This window comes from Cervus elaphus, chromosome 4, assembly GCF_910594005.1.
Source record: "Cervus elaphus chromosome 4, mCerEla1.1, whole genome shotgun sequence".
In the NCBI taxonomy this organism is placed as follows: Eukaryota; Metazoa; Chordata; class Mammalia; order Artiodactyla; family Cervidae; genus Cervus; species Cervus elaphus.
Window position 1 is genome coordinate 63,992,804 of NC_057818.1, and position 17,221 is coordinate 64,010,024.

At 44.8% G+C, this 17,221-nt stretch overlaps 1 non-coding gene across 1 annotated transcript; it reads right to left on the minus strand.

Moving 5' to 3' along the window:
- Positions 1-3,166: 3,166 nt before the first annotated feature.
- Positions 3,167-3,272, minus strand: LOC122693019. The gene has a single exon (XR_006340819.1). It is a non-coding gene; the product is annotated as a U6 spliceosomal RNA (small nuclear RNA).
- Between the last annotated feature and the right edge of the window lie 13,949 nt (positions 3,273-17,221).

Consider the following 17,221-nt stretch of genomic DNA (forward strand, 5'->3'; position numbering starts at 1 on the left):
TTCATTCTTTTTTCTTTGTACACATTATTGAAAATTCCTATCCTCTAATCCATATATTATTTATTTATTTATTTTTGGCCGGGCTGGTTGGCCTTCAGGATCTTAGTCTCCTGACCAGGGATTGAACCTGTACCCCTACACTGGGAGCTTGGAATCTTAACCACCGGACCACCAGGGAAGTCACTAACTCACTTATCATTGTTGTAGCCACGCGTTCTGGGAAACAAACTCACTCAGAAAGACAATACAAATAGTGGATTGCAGTTTATTACACCGGCGGGCCCAAGGAAGAGTCTCCTCTTAGCCAAGGACCCGACCAGCATTTGTGAAAATCTTTTATACCCCATGTGTACGTGTCCGAACCCACCACCCCAAATTCCTTGAGACTTACAGAAACAAAGGAAGGGTAAATACAATCCCAATAACCCCGTCTTTCATGTGCCATGTGCTTAGATAGTTAAACAATTAGCCAATATTCAATAAGCCTGAGGTTACACTCTGACAGGTACAGAAAATTTATGGCCTGTCTGGAGGAAGGGGTGATTAGTATATGTGTTCTCTTAGGAGAGGAGTAACCTGGATATGATCTTCAAGGTTCCCCTGTCCGGAAGGGGTCTTATCCTTCTGTTGTCATTTCCATAGGCACTAAACACAGAGTTCAGAGCCCACTGGAGAGGTGGCCGAGCATGATCAGCATGAACAGGCCTACGATGGAGTCCAGGCCCTATGAATTCCTTCTTCATTCCCCCCTCTTGATGCTCCTAGTTTCTGTAATGAGCATCATTTATTGTGATATATTGTACCCTGGCCCTCTGGCCACCCACATGAGAGAACACTATCAACCTCTGGGTTATAAAATTCATAATACATTGTAAAATTCAGGGTCCACAAGGCAGAACTATCAAGGCAACTTTAACAGTGGTAAATATAGTTTTCCACCAATCGCCCTTCACCCAAGATAGGACCGAAGTCCAGAAAGGAATGTTTTCATTTGACGTTGCTTTTACCTGGTTTTTCCTACCATCTAAAGCAGTCGATACATTGTCAGACAAGTCAGGAATAGATACACAACATTCAACCTTAATTATAGAACAGGTCCCTCCTTGAGCAGCTGTGAGTATGTCCAAAGCCATTCTATTATGAATTATTACTTTTTTCATTTGCATTTGCTCTTCATTTAAGGCTTGGATGGCTTTTGTTCTATCTAGGAGGGCCTGTTTTGTGAAATTAGTCAAGGCCTCTACTTTAATCATAATATCTGTTGTCCCTATAGAGGGTACGAATAAGGCAGCAATATACTCATACCATTGAAACACAGGTCTTGTCCACCTAGCATGTAAATAAGGTAGATTTACCGGGGCTTGTTGTAGGTTAGGCTTTTGTTACACTGGCATTTATATCAAATGTAACCCCATGACCTGAGTCTATTGACTGTAGATCTTACACCAAGAGAGCAAGGAGAGGTTATGATTGACAAGAGAGAGGAAAGTCTCTTTTTGTCATCCCAGAAAAGAGCAGAGTGGTTTAAAATCTCCTTGACAGAGCAGTGACACCCGCCAAGGACGTCCATCCATCACTGACAGAGGATAGCCCCACATACCCAGCAGGTGGAAGTGTTGTGGAAGTCCATGTAGGAATGTGCCCATGAGGTGTAAACGTTGTCCTGAGATGAGACAGAAGTTAAATTCAAAATCACGTTGATGAGGCCAAGCAGCAGGAGTTGATTGTGCAGCTTCATCCTGAGGGGGCTCATCCGGGATTTTCTTTTCCTTCTTCTTAAGGATGGTCTTAGTCTCTCGAGGGTCATGGGGTCCCTCTGTGCAGTCCACTCAGCGTTTTCTGGGTCTGCGTGGTATGTTCTCTTCACCCTCGTATGATGGATCCAAGGGACAATACCTGCAACTTTAACTGCAGCAGGGATAGTTAAAATAACATAAGGGCCATTTCGCCAAGGGGCTAGCACATCATGTTTCCAATCTTTGACCCATACTTGGTCACCGAGTATGAACTGTTCCCCAAAGGGGAATGACACCCTTTCTTGTACAAACTTAGTTACCCGATTTATTACCTTACCCAGTTCCATCTGCTGTGAAATCCTATCCCCCCTTACCTGAGGCAAATTTGTTGAAACCTGTTTTATTATGGGAGGAGACCTCACATACACAATTTCGTATGGAGAATAGCCTTGGGACTGTGGGGTCATCCCGAGTCTGAGCAGAGCTGTCGGAAGCAAGTCCACCTAGGAGCAGTCAGTCTCTCTGATCCACTTGGAGAGTCTCTTTAAGTGTGCGGTTGGCTCATTCCACCATCTCAGAACTCTGGGCCTATATGCAGTGTGCAGTTTCCATTTGATGTTTAAAGTTTTGCTTGTTGTACTAAATCAGCTACAAAAACCGGGGCCATTGTCTGAACCAACGCTGGTAGGAAGTCCAAATCTGGGAACTATTTCCCTAAGCAGGCACCGGGCTACTTCTGGTGCTCTTTCACTCCAGGTAGGAAAAGCTTCTAACCATCCCGAGAATGTACATACCATGACCAGCAGGTAACGGTAGTGTTGGTGAGGTTTCATTTCAGTGAAGTCCACTCCCAGGTGTTCAAAGGGAAGCATGCCTTTCAGCTGACTACCCGGAGGTTTTTGTCTGAATACCCGAGAGGCAGCATTCACCTGTGAGCAGGCAGCATGGCCTAGGTGGGTCGCTTGGTGTGTCTGGCTTACCAGAGTGTGTGCCAGCTCCTCCAGTACCAATAATTTGCCACTTGGCAATTCCCACCATCCCTTTTCAGTCTTTTGTTGTTGTTGTTACTTATAATGATTTTATTTATTTATTTATTTTTGTTTTAAAATATGCATCCTTTTTATTTCAATTTTATTTTTTCCATTTATTTTTATTAGTTGGAGGCTAATTACTTTACAATATTGTAGTGGTTTTTGCCATACATGAATTAGCCATGGATTTACATGTATTCCCCATCCCCATCCCCCCTCCCACCTCCCTCCCCATCCCATCCCTCTGGGTCTTCCCAGTGCACGAGCCCTGAGCACTTGTCTCATGCATCCAACCTGGGCTGGTGATCTGTTTCACCCTTGATAGTATACTTGTTTTAATGCTGTTCTCTCAGAACATCCCACTCTCACCTTCTCCCACAGAGTCTAAAAGTCTGTTCAAAAAATATGGAACGCTTCACGAATTTGCGTGTCATCCTTGTGCAGGGGCCATGCTAATCTTCTCTGTATCGTTCCAATTTTAGTATATGTGCTCTGAAGCGAGCACCCCTTTTCAGTCTTGATGGCCCCTTCCGCTCTGGCTAACCTGACAGCCGTTGTCCTTGTTTTATCAGGCTAGTGCCATCAGTACATAGGACCCAATTAGGGTCTGGAGCCTTGAGCCCTTCTTTAAAACAAAACCCAGATACCTTACCTCCTCCTTGCAGATCTGTGCCTTCTTCGACACCCGGTAACCTGCTTCCATCAGCAGCTGGAGCAGTGCATTTGTCCCTTTCCAGCATTTTTCTTGGCAGCCAGCAGCAGATCATCCATGGATTGTAGGAGCCAACATCCATACTCTTCCGGATGGAATGAGTTCAGGTCAGAAGCCAAGGCTTCCCCAACGATGGCTGGGGAGCTCTTAAACCCTTGTGGGGGAGTCCAGATGAGCTGTTGTTTGGTGCCCCTACTGGATCTTCCCATTGAAAGGCAAAGATGGGCTGTGACGCTGGTGTGAGGCGTATGCAGAAGAAGGCACCCTTGAGATCTAGGCGAGTATAAACTTTAGTCCTCAGCGGGAGGAGGCTAAGTAAGGTGTAGGGGTTTGCAACAGTGGGGTGTAAAGTCACAGTAGCCTGGTTGACTAGCCTGAGATCTTGTCCAGGCCTATGGTCCTGTCCTCCTTCCTTTTTGACTGGCAGGATTGGCGTGTTCCAAGCCGACTGGCACTCTACTAGAATGCCCGCTTGTTTCAATCTATTGATGTGGGGCAGTATGCCAGCCCAGGCCTGCTGGGGTCAACAAGGACAACAGCAAGAGGGGTAGGCTACAGGGTGGGGTAGAGGCCGGGGTCAACCTGGAGGGTTCCTTGTAGCCTGAACAGCCTTGCGTTTCAGGTTTTCTCTTCATGACCTTGTCATGGGTGGGATCTCCCATAATGGCTCCTGACATCTCCCCCTTTGTTTATTTTTTAAAACAGCCAGATGAATCTCTGTTGCAAGCTTCTGAGTGCTCTGCCGAAGAGTTCTGATGATACAAGGGAGAATAACAATAATAATAATAATCAGTGCTATTGCAGCAATGTAACTAAAAATAGTAGACAAATATTTTTGGCAGAGATAGAGTTGGAGAAGATTTTAAAGAAATCACTGGCAGCTCCAGCGGCAGTAAAATCCAATCGAGAATGCTCTATTGTTCTAACTTGTCCATGCAATCTATCTAAATCTAAACTTATGCTAGAGCTATTCTATACCCCTGAAATGTGATTTTTAATTTTTTTTCAGTTGTAATCAGTCTCATTAACCTTTAAAGGTGTTACACAAATTCACCGGTAGTCTGCGTGGCAGGACAGTGCTAATTTTACTTTTAGGGCTTGCAGTTCTGTTCCAATATGCACCACCGCTTCCTCAAGAGCATCCACCTTCATCTCCAGTCCTCTGGCCACGCCCTCTCGAGCAGCCAAAGCCAAGGAGACACCCTTTGACATAGTATCAACATACTGTTCAGTATGCACCCGCCGGGTTAATGCAACTGCCGCTGGCAAGAAAGTAAAGCAAGCATAGCAATAAAAACCCTTTTAGTAGAGGCTGAAGATCCCTGTAGAGAAGCTATTCTCTGTGCTTGATGGCAAAGCGACTCATTTTGTCCCCATGTGGGTATGGAGGCTTGTTGAGTTGCCCGCGCAGGATGTCCTGGTTGCAGGTCATGAGGCATCTGATCTTCATCCAAAGATAGATTACTGAGATAAGCTTTAGAAACAAACTTAGGGTGTCTTTTTTAATAACTTAATTAAATCTGTTAGCAATATAACATAACCACAAGGAACTGTCTCAGAAGTGAGTCTTAGTAAACACTAGACCTTAATTAACAAAACTAGAAACTTAGTTTAACAATTTACAAACCTTAATATTTAGTGGGGTTTTTTTTATTATGGATATATTAACCCTGTAGCCAGGGAAGGCTTTAACCCATCAAATAAAAATGAGGTTTGTCAGGGAGCTGGGAAAAGCCAAGTGGCCGTCTTGGATCTCCTATAGCCCCGACTCTTTGATTTTCAGCTATTGTTCACCCATTTTTAATTACCCAATTTAGGAGTAGACTGTTGCCATGTTTTAAGGACATTAGGATATCACAAGTCTAACAGTGAGGGGTTATTTTTTGTAGAAGCAAAAAGAGCTTTTACATGTACTATAATCTTAAATAGCACTTATTTACTTTACTAAAGTAGCAAAAGATTTTAAAAACAAATATAAATCACTTAAAGGCAAAGAAATTTATAATCTATTATTGAAAGATTTATTTTAAGAAAACTTTGTTTTCTTAACACAGAGAGTAGACTAAATTTCAGTCTGTGACCAGTTTACCAGATAGCAAACAAACAAAATTTATCAGTTAATCTTAGAAAAGTCTTTTTTATAAATCTTGAAGAACTAGCAGTATTTTTCTAAAGGCATGAGAGTGAAACCATATAAGGCATGCTTAAAATCTAATTAAATTGTAATTGACAAAGTGGCCTGGTCATTGCTGTGACTTGTAACACTTTAACATGATAACTAAAATTATAACTGACAACATTTTACCAGGACATATCAGACTTTTATGAATTTCACACAATTTTTAGGATATCTATATAAGTAACATCAACCATACAATATAATCTAAGGAGATTTATCACTCCTCCAACAATATTTCTCATGCAATTTAACATGTCAGATGAACTCAGGTAGTTTAATAGCTCTTTGGGATGTCTCAGGGGCCCTCTGAAGCATCCCAAAGTCAGCTAGAAGTCAAGCTATTTAGGCAGTTTTGTCAATAAATATCAAAAGGGTTTATAGTACTCTGTCAGGTAGAATCATATAGATCACTGTGAAATAATATATTTACTTCTTACAAAAGAAGATTTTAAAGGTAAACATAGAACAGATTACTTCAGAGGTAAAGAAACTTAAAATCCATTATCAAAGGCAGTTCACCATCTCAAGAAAACTTGTATTTATGCACAAAACTCTTCCCTTGGAGTGTACTTTTCATCAAACCTTCTTAACACTTTCTGTACCCATTACTTTGTTCTCCCATTCTGAAACAGCTGCCTGTAAGTCAGACTTACTTCCTTTTCCTTCATAAAATGTAACTTCATTCCTCATACCTTCTTTACTGAACACACACATCTTACTTTCCTTAAGCAAGCAATAATTGACTTTTATATTAGCATTCTATAGATTGGTGAACATAAATATCAGTGACAATTTCTAAAAAAATTTTAGTGAACATCTCAGGATGGCATCAAACATTATTCATTTGTAGTCTCAAATCTCTTTAGTTTTTCTGTAAAGGGAAATCAGTGTTTAGTAGTAAATGTTTCAAAATCTTATTATATTTGGAAATGACCTAATTATTTAATAGGCTTTTAATACTTAGTTTAGCACAACCCTTAGAAATTCAAGTTACGCCAATCTGGAGAGACTATTGTAGACAGATATTTTTAAAGAATAATTATTCTTAATAGAGTTTATAAAAAAGTTGAAATAAATAAAATTTTTAAAGGCTTTCCAGATTCTTGCGTCCAGGACTGGGGGACTAGAAAAACGGGAAGGATAGGAAGAGCTAAGGAGAGGAAAGAGAGAGGGAAGGGGAGAGAGGTCAATAAAGTCTCTTGTTTCCTACTGGTCGGGGCACTCTGGTTTTCGTTTTATGTTAGATAGGGAAGAGGTTAATTCTTTTCCTTGAGGCAAGGAACTCCAGGCCCCGAGCACAAGTTGTCACTTGCTCTAGGGCCTTTTTATCTAAATTCATCTGATTTCTGGCTGATTCAAATTCATCAGTTCCTGCCAGCATTTCCTGCACAATATGTTGTGGACCATATTTGCGGTTATCTCTAGCTTGCTTACGGGCCAAATCCTCATATTCAGTTCTCCAAAGTAGATATTGTCCTCCAGATAAACAAGTCTTAGCAACTGTCTTCCAATCACATGGGTTCATCCATCTAGCTGCCAAAGCGTCCAATAATGTTAAAGTATATGGATCTGTAGCCCCATATGAGGCACAAGACTGAGTTCCTTAATCAATTTTATTGGAAGGGGCTCCCAAGAGGGGCCTTTTTCATCCTCTGAATCAAGTAATACAAGAAAGCAAGCCTCAAGATGGGGGTCAAAATCATCTCCAGGCCCTGAAAGCACCCTTCTTTGTGAAAAGCCCAAGGGAGGATCCTTACCCCTATATGGAGGGGGAGGCATGGGGGGTCGAGATTGCCCCATGCTTTTTTTTACCCAGTTCTAAGGATGCTTTAGGAATTTTAAGATTGAATTTTACAGAAGGCCTAATTGGAGATGTATCTCTTAAACTTCTAGGAGCGTCTTTGGCAAAAAAGGACCAATCCTCATCAGAATGATAACGAGCTGCTGCTTCTTCTAAATCTTCCTCATCTTGGGGTGAAAGCTGTTTTTCTTTTTCTTCCCCACCTTCTGGATGACTATTGATGTTCATAGCAGCTAACATTTGTCTTAACTGTTGATAGCTCAGTTTGGGCTCAGCATCATCCTTATTTTCTTTAACTTTTACTCTTTCAGATTCATGAGTTGGATCTAAGGCATCTCTAACCATACGCCACAGGGAGAAGGTATCGGTGGGCACCCTCTCCAGTCCATGTAGAGCATAATAATCTCTTAACTGTTTTCCCACCTTTTCCCATGTTTTTAAGTTAACAGTGCCTTCTTCTGGGAACCAAGGGCATTGCTCCTGTACAAATATGAAAAAAAAGATTGAATGCTGGCTTTTTTTACTTTAATACCTCTCTTGTTTAATAGTTGTAATATCACCCCAATAAAAAGTTGCTCTTTTTTTTGACTCACTGTTACCCATTTTTGTTAGCAATTAGAAGAGAAAGGAGAGGATCTTAATCTTAGAAAAGAAGGAAGCTGAAACCTACCCACTTTTTTACCCTACCTTTTTTTTGTAGGGGGGCTTATTACGCCCTAGTGGGGTCCTACCTGAAACCTACCCACATTTTTAACCCTACCTTTCTTATGTGGGGGGGGGGAGCTGTAGTGCCCTAGTGGGGTTCTACCCACCCTCCTTACCCTGCCTGTCTTATGCAGGGGGGCCCACAACGCCCTGGTGGGGTCCTAGCCGTTCTGAAAACTGGACAATGAGAGACTTACCTTTGGGTCCCTGTTTGGGCGCCACTTGCCGGGGTCCAGCTCCAGCAGGATCCAGGGGTACCCTCAGGATGAACAGCGTCGGCAAGTGAGAGAGAGAAAGAGAGAAAGACCAGACCGGGATGTGCAGCAGAGTCTGGCAATGCTTTATTTTTTACCGTAGCTTTTATACCCTAAGTTAGTACATTTCTAAGGGGAGGTGAAGGATAAGCATACAAAGTTTAGTTTAATATTACGTCAGTTTTGTCCTTCTCGAAACCAGGGTGTTTTCTGCATACTTCTTTGTTCATGAGAGTCTTCTTTCATAGTGGATCTTTGTACATTATCTTCTGACCTTGGGGCCTATTAACATTTTATGACCTAAGTGAAAGCAAAACTGTTTTCCGTAGTCTATTCTTTATTGTTTTATTTTGCCTTGAGTTTAGCAGAAAACAGAAAGGTTGCAGTCGCATGGTACAGTAGGTTGCAACATAGTAGAAATATAATCCTGTTGACGCAAACGTCAGCCTTTTTTGCAAAAGTTCTCAGCCATTTATCTAAAAAGTTAGCACACAAAGACTCTGTGGCTATGATGAGGCAGCCTCTGTTTTCGCACTCTTCATTAAAATTAACAATTATCTTACTGTTTCCACACTAGGGCTAAACTCTTATTTTTCTGAATCCTTAACTATATTAACAATAGTTTTTACTGCACAACCTCAGCACATTAACAGCAATCAAACGTTGATCCAATAACCACTTTTAGAATAATATTTTTTGTGTTCTCTAATAGGGCTTTCTCACCCCCCGAAGGGCTCTGTGCCTATCAGGGCCTTTTGTGATCAGGTTCTTTATGCTGTTTATGATTAAGGTGTTGTGAGCAGTCACGTGCATTAGTATGCATCTTCCAAACAAGCCAGAGTGCCAGCAAAAGGGTTTTTACTTGAAACATTTCCTTCATTCCTGGCCCCTTCGTAAGGAAGCAGCGCCCAGGAGATTTATTAATTAGGGTTCTATGTTGGTCTTTATTTAGCAAAGAGGAGCAGGAGAGCTCTCGGCAGGCAACGCAAACATCTGCAACAGGACAAACAAGGACAACAGCAAGAAGGGGAGGATAGAGGGTGGGGTAGAGGCCGGGGTCAACCTGGAGGGTCCCTTGTAGCCTGAACAGCCTTGCGTTTCAGGTCTTCTCTTCATGACCTTGTCATGGGTGGGATCTCTCAGAATGGCTCCCCACACAGGCCTCTATCCATAGCGTGTACTGGCGCTTTCTAACTGGGATGGTGCCTGGTTTGAGTTCTATTATCACTGGGGCGTGATGTTTAGCCAGCCTGGGGGGAGGGGGGGTTGTCTTCCGCCCAGACCTCAGGGAATAATTGAGTTAACTCTCTCTCATGCTCTTCCGGCCCACCCGGTTCTGCCTTCGGAGGCTCATGCAACCTCCACTCATCTTGGGATGGTATTGAGAGAGAGAGAACAAATAAGTCTTAGAGTCCATCCGGAAGGTTGGCCTCTCCTCAGGGGAGAAAGTCACTTGTGCTCCTAGTTTGAAGAGCAAGTCTCTTCCCAACAGGGGTACTGGGCACTCAGGAATGTAGAGGAATTCATGAATCACTTGGTGCCCCCCCCCCCCCATCTGACATTTTCTGGGCTGGCAAAATGATTTAATCATCTCTTCTCCTGATACCCCAGTTACAGCGGTAGTCTTTTTGGACAGAGGTGCCACAGGTTTTGTTCTGCTCCTGTATCCACCATGAAATCAATGTTTTGGTCCCCCACTTTTAAGGTTACCATGGGCTCTCGGGGACCTGATATTTCTGAGCCCTGGCAGCCCTATTTAATTTCCAAGTCAGCAAGCCCCACAACAGTGGGCGCTTCCTCTTCCTTCCTTGCCTTAGGGCATTCATTCTTCCAGTGGCCAAAACCTCGGCACTGGGCACGCTGGTTTGGCACACTCGTTTGGCTCTAACGGGGCCCAGGGCCTCTGTTGTGACGGGTTGAAGGACTGTCCTGTCCCTGGGGCAGATGAGGTTTTCCGGAGGGCCCGAAATAGACTTTCCCAGAGCGGCAGCTGGAACTGTAAATCTCTTGACTGTTCTCTTTCGTTCCCTCCAGCTTTCTGGCAGAGTGCAGTCTCTGCTTAATTCCAGCCTCTCCCTCCCCTTCTTGTCAGTACTCACCAGGAGAGGTGGGTATAGCTTGGGCGGTGCGGATGGAGCCGGATCCTGGAAGTGTTGGCCAGAGGCTTCTGTCACTGGGATCAGACCCTGCCAAAACGGCGGCTCTACAACCTCTGGGAGAGCTGGTGGAAGAGCAGTGGATGTTTCAGAAACTTCACCTGGCCCTGGATCGGGCATTAAGGCGGCCTCCGGTCCTGGCGAAGCACTGGGAGGCAGGTGCGTCATTATCCAGTATGGGGGAGGGGATCAGCTCATCCCCGTTCAAATCCTGTAGAATTTCCTTTTTTATCATCAGTCAATTCTTGTGTCATTAATATTTTTCCCTTTCCCTTCTGGATACAGAACCTTGTCCAAGTAGGAGGGTCTTTAGCTAACCCTAGCCATGAATCAATAGATGGATATTGATCCAGGTGTCCTGGCTCTCCTGTCACTACTGTATAGATTGCTTCCACTATTTTTAAGTTCATGGTGTTCTCTGGTGGCCATCCTGCTCCCATAGGGGGCCATTCGACCTCACAGAGTATGTGGAGGCTGTTAGGCTTCATCTTCACCCCATAATCTCCTCCTAATCCCTTCTTTAAATTTTTAATCATGCACTCCAATACAGTTGCCTTAGATTCACTTCACCCCATCTTGCTTACCTTCTTGGACCTTCTTCTACTTTTCCTTTTCGTTCTGTCTATGAAGTTCTCAGTACCCTATGCACTTCTGATATTTCCACTCAATGACACTTAAATTGCCATTCTGCCTCCTTCCTAATTGAGGTGAGAAGAGCCTTACCTGCCAGATCCCAGAGGGAGAAGGGGAATCGGCATGTCTTCACCTGCCAGTCAGCACAGCTGAACCAGAACACCACGTGGTCCAAGACTGTTTCTCCCTTAAAGTCTGTTCTGCCTTGGTGGGTTTGATCAGGTGTGCATGAAAACACAGATGGGTTAAATATCCCATATCCCAGGCCATCTCCGGAAAAGCCAATTCATACTCACTTATGTATCCCCCTCCTTCTAGCCTAACAATTCTGAGGGGGTCAATAATTTCACAGCAGATGGGACACCTCCTGGGGGAGGGCAGAATACGTGCATACAAGGACCAGTTTTCTATCCTAAAAATCCCCTGGCGATCACTGGTAATAATTTTCCCTGAGACGTCATGGACACACCTCCTAAATGACCTTCACAAATTCCCTTCCTAAGCCCTAGCACGCTCGTCAACCAAGTGTACCAAGCAATCACTGCTGCCTGCTTATTCCAGGCTCCGGTGGGTCTGTGACCCTTCTAGTCCCTCCCAGGGGGGTGATCAGGACCCTCTTCCCCCCTGCCGGGTGGGTTCCTCCTCACCTGAGCGCTCAGTTCCCTTGCTGCCATCCACTACCTGCTAATGTGAAAGGTCTGGGCATTGAGAAGCAGAATCCTTCCAGAAGGGTGAGGCGCCTTCCCCCCTCTAGAAGATTCAAGCTGCAAGGCCTCGGAGTAGTCCCAAGTGGGACTTGTCTCCTCAAAGTGAGGAGTTTCCCTGCCAATGCACCAAAAGTTGTAGCCACGTGTTCCAGGAAACAAACTCACTCAGAAGGACAATGCAGATAGTGGAGCGCAGTTTATTACACCGGTGGGCCCAAGGCAGAGTCTCCTCTTAGCCAAGGACCCCGACCAGCATTTATGAAAATCTTTTATACCCCATGTGTACATGTCTGAACCCACCACCCCAAATTCCTTGAGATTTACAGAAACAAAGGAAGGGTAAATACAATCCCAATAACCTCATCATTCATGTGCCATGTGCTTAAGCAGTTAGCCAATAGTCAATAAGCCCGAGGTTACACTCCGACAGGTACAGAAAATTTATGGCCTGTCTGGAGGCAGGGGTGATTAGTGTATGTGTTCTCTTAGGCGAGGAGTAACATGGATATGATCTTCAAGCTTCCCCTGTCCAGAGGGGGGTCTTCTCCTTCTGTTGTCATTTCCATAGGCACTAAACACAGAGTTCAGAATTCACTGGGGAGGTGGCCGAGCATGGTCAGCATGAACAGGCCTAAGATGGAGTTCAGGCCCTATGAATTCCTTCTTCATCATCTTTTCCATTTTCTCTGCTTTCCTACAGATGCTCTCCAGATGTTAGATAGGATGAGTGACTCAGTGGACATGAACCTGAGCAAACTCTGGGAGATGCTCTAGGGCAGGGGAAGCCTGGCATGCTGCAGTCCATGGGGTGGCAAAGAGTTGGACACGACAGACAGCCTGAACACCAAGAACAACAGATGCTCTCTATTGTATTTTTCATCTCCTCCATCGAGTTTCTCAGCTCCAGAATTTCTGTTTGGTTCTTTTATTAAGATCTGCATCTCATTGACACAAATTCCACTTTATGTTTTTGAGATTTCATTGTATTTTCCTTTGGCATTTTCTCATGGAGTTTCTTCAAAACAGCAATTTTGAATTGCTTATCTGCTTGTTCACAAAATTCTGTGTCTTGAGGAGTCCAGTGATTAGGACTCTGTGCTTCCACTGTCAGGGGGCCAGGTTCAATCCCTGGTTGGGGAACTAAGATCCCACAAGCAGAGCAGGCGGCAAAAAAAGGAAAGAAAAAGTTTATGTGCCTATGTGCCTTTCAGATTGATATTTGGAAAGTGTCACTTTCTGACTTTCTGTTAGTCATGACATGTTTCTTTGATTTTTCTTTTCTTTTCTTTTTTTTTTTTTTTTGGTAGTTTTCCATTGGTGCTTTTGCATTTTAAGGAGAAAACACCTCCTTAAGCCTTTGCTAGCCACTTTCAGTGGGGTATTCTTTTTAATGAAAGTAGTCTATTATCTGGGGCTTTCTCTTTCTCTCCCTACACCTGCTCCACTTTTCTTGCTCCCTCTTGTGGGAGAATTCTTAAGCTTTTCTGTCTCCCTGCTCCGACAACCCACTAGGCTGCCTCTTGGAAACCTGTCTCTGGATTCCCAGAAGGTGGCTCTAGAGCTCCAGTCTGCCTGCGCCCTAGCCCAGAGCGGGGGCGGGGGGGCGGGGGGGGCCGGGGGGGGGCCGGTTTGCTGAGCCAGCATCTTGTCTGTAGAGTTCCTGTGGGCGCTGCAGGGGGAGGGTCCCACAAGGAGCCCCCAGAGAGTGGGGGCAGATGTGGGTCCAGCAGCCGGGGCACTGAGGGTGCCCGTGGACCCTGTAGGGAGATTCCCCGGTGTGGTTCTCCCAGAGGCTCGTGATTGGACTCGCCATTGAAAGCAATTGCTTTAGTGCCCTTTGGAATGCCTGTCTGCCTCTTTCCCAAGATCCTTCCTCTCCCTCCTCATGGAGGTCCCGCCTCCGGACGCCAGTGCCGCTGTGGACACAAACCGGTGTCTCCAGCGGTGGCGTGCCTATCTAGGGGAGCAGAGCACTTACCACTTATCTTTTCCTTGATGGGAGAGGTGGTCTCTGGGTAGATCAGCCTCCAGAGATGTTCCTTGGGGAAGAGGGGCGGGCTGAGAGCTGAGAAATCCTCTCTTACTGCCCCCTCTGCTGTGACTACATTGTCTTGGCATGCTGGAATCTCCCCCGGGGAAAGCTCACTTTCTGCAATTACTCTCTGTGTGTGTTGGAATTTGCCCAGGTCAGTTTTCTCCAACGCCGCCACCGCAAGGGAGATGGGGACAGGCTCATCGGCCCTGCAGGTTCCGCAGCCCATGCAGAGGTCCGTCTGCCTGGCACCAAGATGAACAGATAGGCGAGATTCCTCCCAGGTTCCCTGACACGTTGCCCTAGGTCTCACAGGCGCCCGGTTTTGTTTTTGAAGGGATGGTTTGTCCGTTGTTCTGTGCTTCCTCCCTCAGTTGTGGCCGACTCTTTGCTACCCCATGGACTGTAGCATGCCAGGCTCCTCTGTTCTTGGGGATTCTCCAGGCAAGAATACTGGAGAGGGTTGCCATCCCCTCCTCCAGGGGGTCTTCCCAACCCAGGGATTGAGCTCAGGTCTCCTGCATTGCAGGCGGATTCATTTTAGAAGGAGGCTAAAAAGGAGAAGGAGGCAGCAGAGGGTGAGATGGTTGGATGGCATCACTGACTCAATGGACATGAGTCTGAGCAAACTCTGGGAGATAGTGGAGGACAGGGAGGCCTGGCGTGCTGCAGTCCATGGGGTCGCAAAGGGTCCGACATGACTGAGCACACACACGTACATTCTTTGCATCACGTCTCAAAAAATTTGCACGTGATGCAAAACATTTAAAAAAAAATTAAAATAAAAATATTAATTTGTGTATGTTTACTAATTTTTTAGAGTGCCCCTCCAAGGGAAAAGCAGCCTCCCTGAGAGCAAAGATTGTTTTTCATCCCTGTATCCGCAGAGATTAGACATAAGAAGCTCAGTTAATGACTGAAGATCAAATGAATGAGGCCATTAGTTGATTGCTTGAATCAGCTTAAAACATTTCAGTGTGTTAGTTGCATTCCCCCTAAAAAAAGACGGTAATCTTCTTAAACTATAAACGCTTGTGGGTTGACCTGTGTCTTCTGTTTCTCAGGAGAAATGGAGACGCACGTGTACTTTTATTTGTGGGCGGTCGGGGGCGGGGGGGTGCTAGGTTTTCTTGCCGTGTGCAGGATCCCCGTAGTTGCAGTGAGCAGGGGAGACTCTCCAGTTGAGGTGCTCGGGCTTCTTGTGGCGGTGGCTTCTCTTCTTGCAGAGCGTGAGCTCTGGTAGTTGTGATTCACGAGCTCTGGAGCACGCGAGCTGAGTTGCCCTGTGGCATGTGGAATCTTCCCAGACCAGGGATCGTCTGGAAAGGATCCCCCGCATTGGCAGATGGATTCTTAACCACTGAGTCACCAGGGAAGTCCTGATGGGTGCTTTTTTTTTTTCTTTTTTCTTTTTTTTTAAATTTATTTTTTCATTTATTTTTATTAGTTGGAGGCTAATTACTTCACAACATTGCAGTGGGTTTTGTCATACATTGACATGAATCAGCCACGGAGTTACATGTATTCCCCATCCCAATCCCCCCTTCCACCTCCCTCTCCACCCGATTCCTCTGGGTCTTCCCAGTGCACCAGGCCCGAGCACTTGTCTCATGCATCCCACCTGGGCTGGTGGTCTGTTTCACTATAGATAATATACATGCTGTTCTCTCGAAACATCCCACCCTCACCTTCTCCCACAGAGTCCAAAAGTCTGTTCTGTACATCTGTGTCTCTTTTCCTGTTTTGCATATAGGGTTGTCATTATCATCTTTCTAAATTCCATATATATGTGTTAGTATGCTGTAATGTTCTTTATCTTTCTGGCTTACTTCACTCTGTATAATGGGCTCCAGTTTCATCCATCTCATTAGGACTGATTCAAATGAATTCTTTTTAACGGCTGAGTAATATTCCATGGTGCCTGATGGGTGCTTTTTAAGATAATACGCTTAGGACAGTATTTGTTTTGGCTTGGGGGTTTGGGGGTGGGTTTCGGTGGATATTTTTGTTTTGGGGAGATGATATCTCAGCAGAGATTTGGATGAAATGACAGAAGAAGCCATGACACTATCTGGTAGAAGGACATTTCAGCCTTCAGTCTATAGGGAGAAGTCATCAAGATAAGCGTAGAGAGAGCCTCCACAAGTACAGCTAAGGCAGGGCTTCTTAAGCTTGTTACTACTGACATCTGGAGCTCTTTGTTGTGAACACAACATTCATACAATGTGCACTGTAGAATGTTTAGAGCATCCTTGACTTCTACCCATTGGATCAGCAGTCTCCAACTTTTTTGCCCCCAGGGACCACTTTCATGGAAGACAATATGTTGATTTGATGCATTTATGTATTGCAGAAAGTTTACCACCATAGCATTAGCAAGCACCTGCATCCCATACTTAACCTTTTTTTTTTTTTTTTTTGTAGTGAGAACATTAACGATGCATTGCCTTAGCAACTTTCAAGTACACAATACAGGATTATTAGCTATAGTCATCATGCTGTACATTAAATCCCTAGAACTCATTAATCCCATAGCTGGAAGTTTGTACCCTTTGAACAATAGGCAGAGAGTCTGCATTTTAACAAGCTCCTGGGTGATGCCATGAGGTTGGTTTGTGGGCTTCACTTTGAAAAGTAAAATCAATCTGTAACGAAAATTGTGGTCTGGTTGCCCACTGCCCAAAAATCAATAAAGAGGCCAGATTTCTGGAAAGAAACGTTTGCTTTATTTTGGATGTTGGCAATGGGGTGGAGAGGGTGGGATGTGGAATCCAGCCCAAAGTCCAACTCCCCCCACCCCACTGACAACCAGTGGGCAAGATCTTTTTTATATGGGGGGAGGGGGGCTCCATGAAGAAACAGCACAGTCAGCTCTGACAGTCATCTTGAAATTAATTGGTCATCAGTGGTCAGATCAGCATCATCTCGATTGCTTTCAGTGCTATTTATCTTCAGTTGCAGCATTGGATGGTTCCCATATCCCTAAGGCCAATTCTCAGAACTGCGGCAGCTCTTGTCATGGCGGCAGTCTGGTCATCATGTCCTTAACTTCTTCCACCTGGTGGGGGTTTCAGTCTCTACAAGACAGCTCACAGGATATGGCTCAGAATATTGTCCATAGACCTGGAGGAGGAACTAAAGGTCCTGGACTTTGTTTAATGACTAAACTAGTACTATTTGGTCTCCTTTGACTGTCTTCCTTTGTGTCTGCATCTTCTCACTTCTCTGACTGAACTTATTCCTTGGCTGAAGTTTTCCCCTAGACAACAGACAGG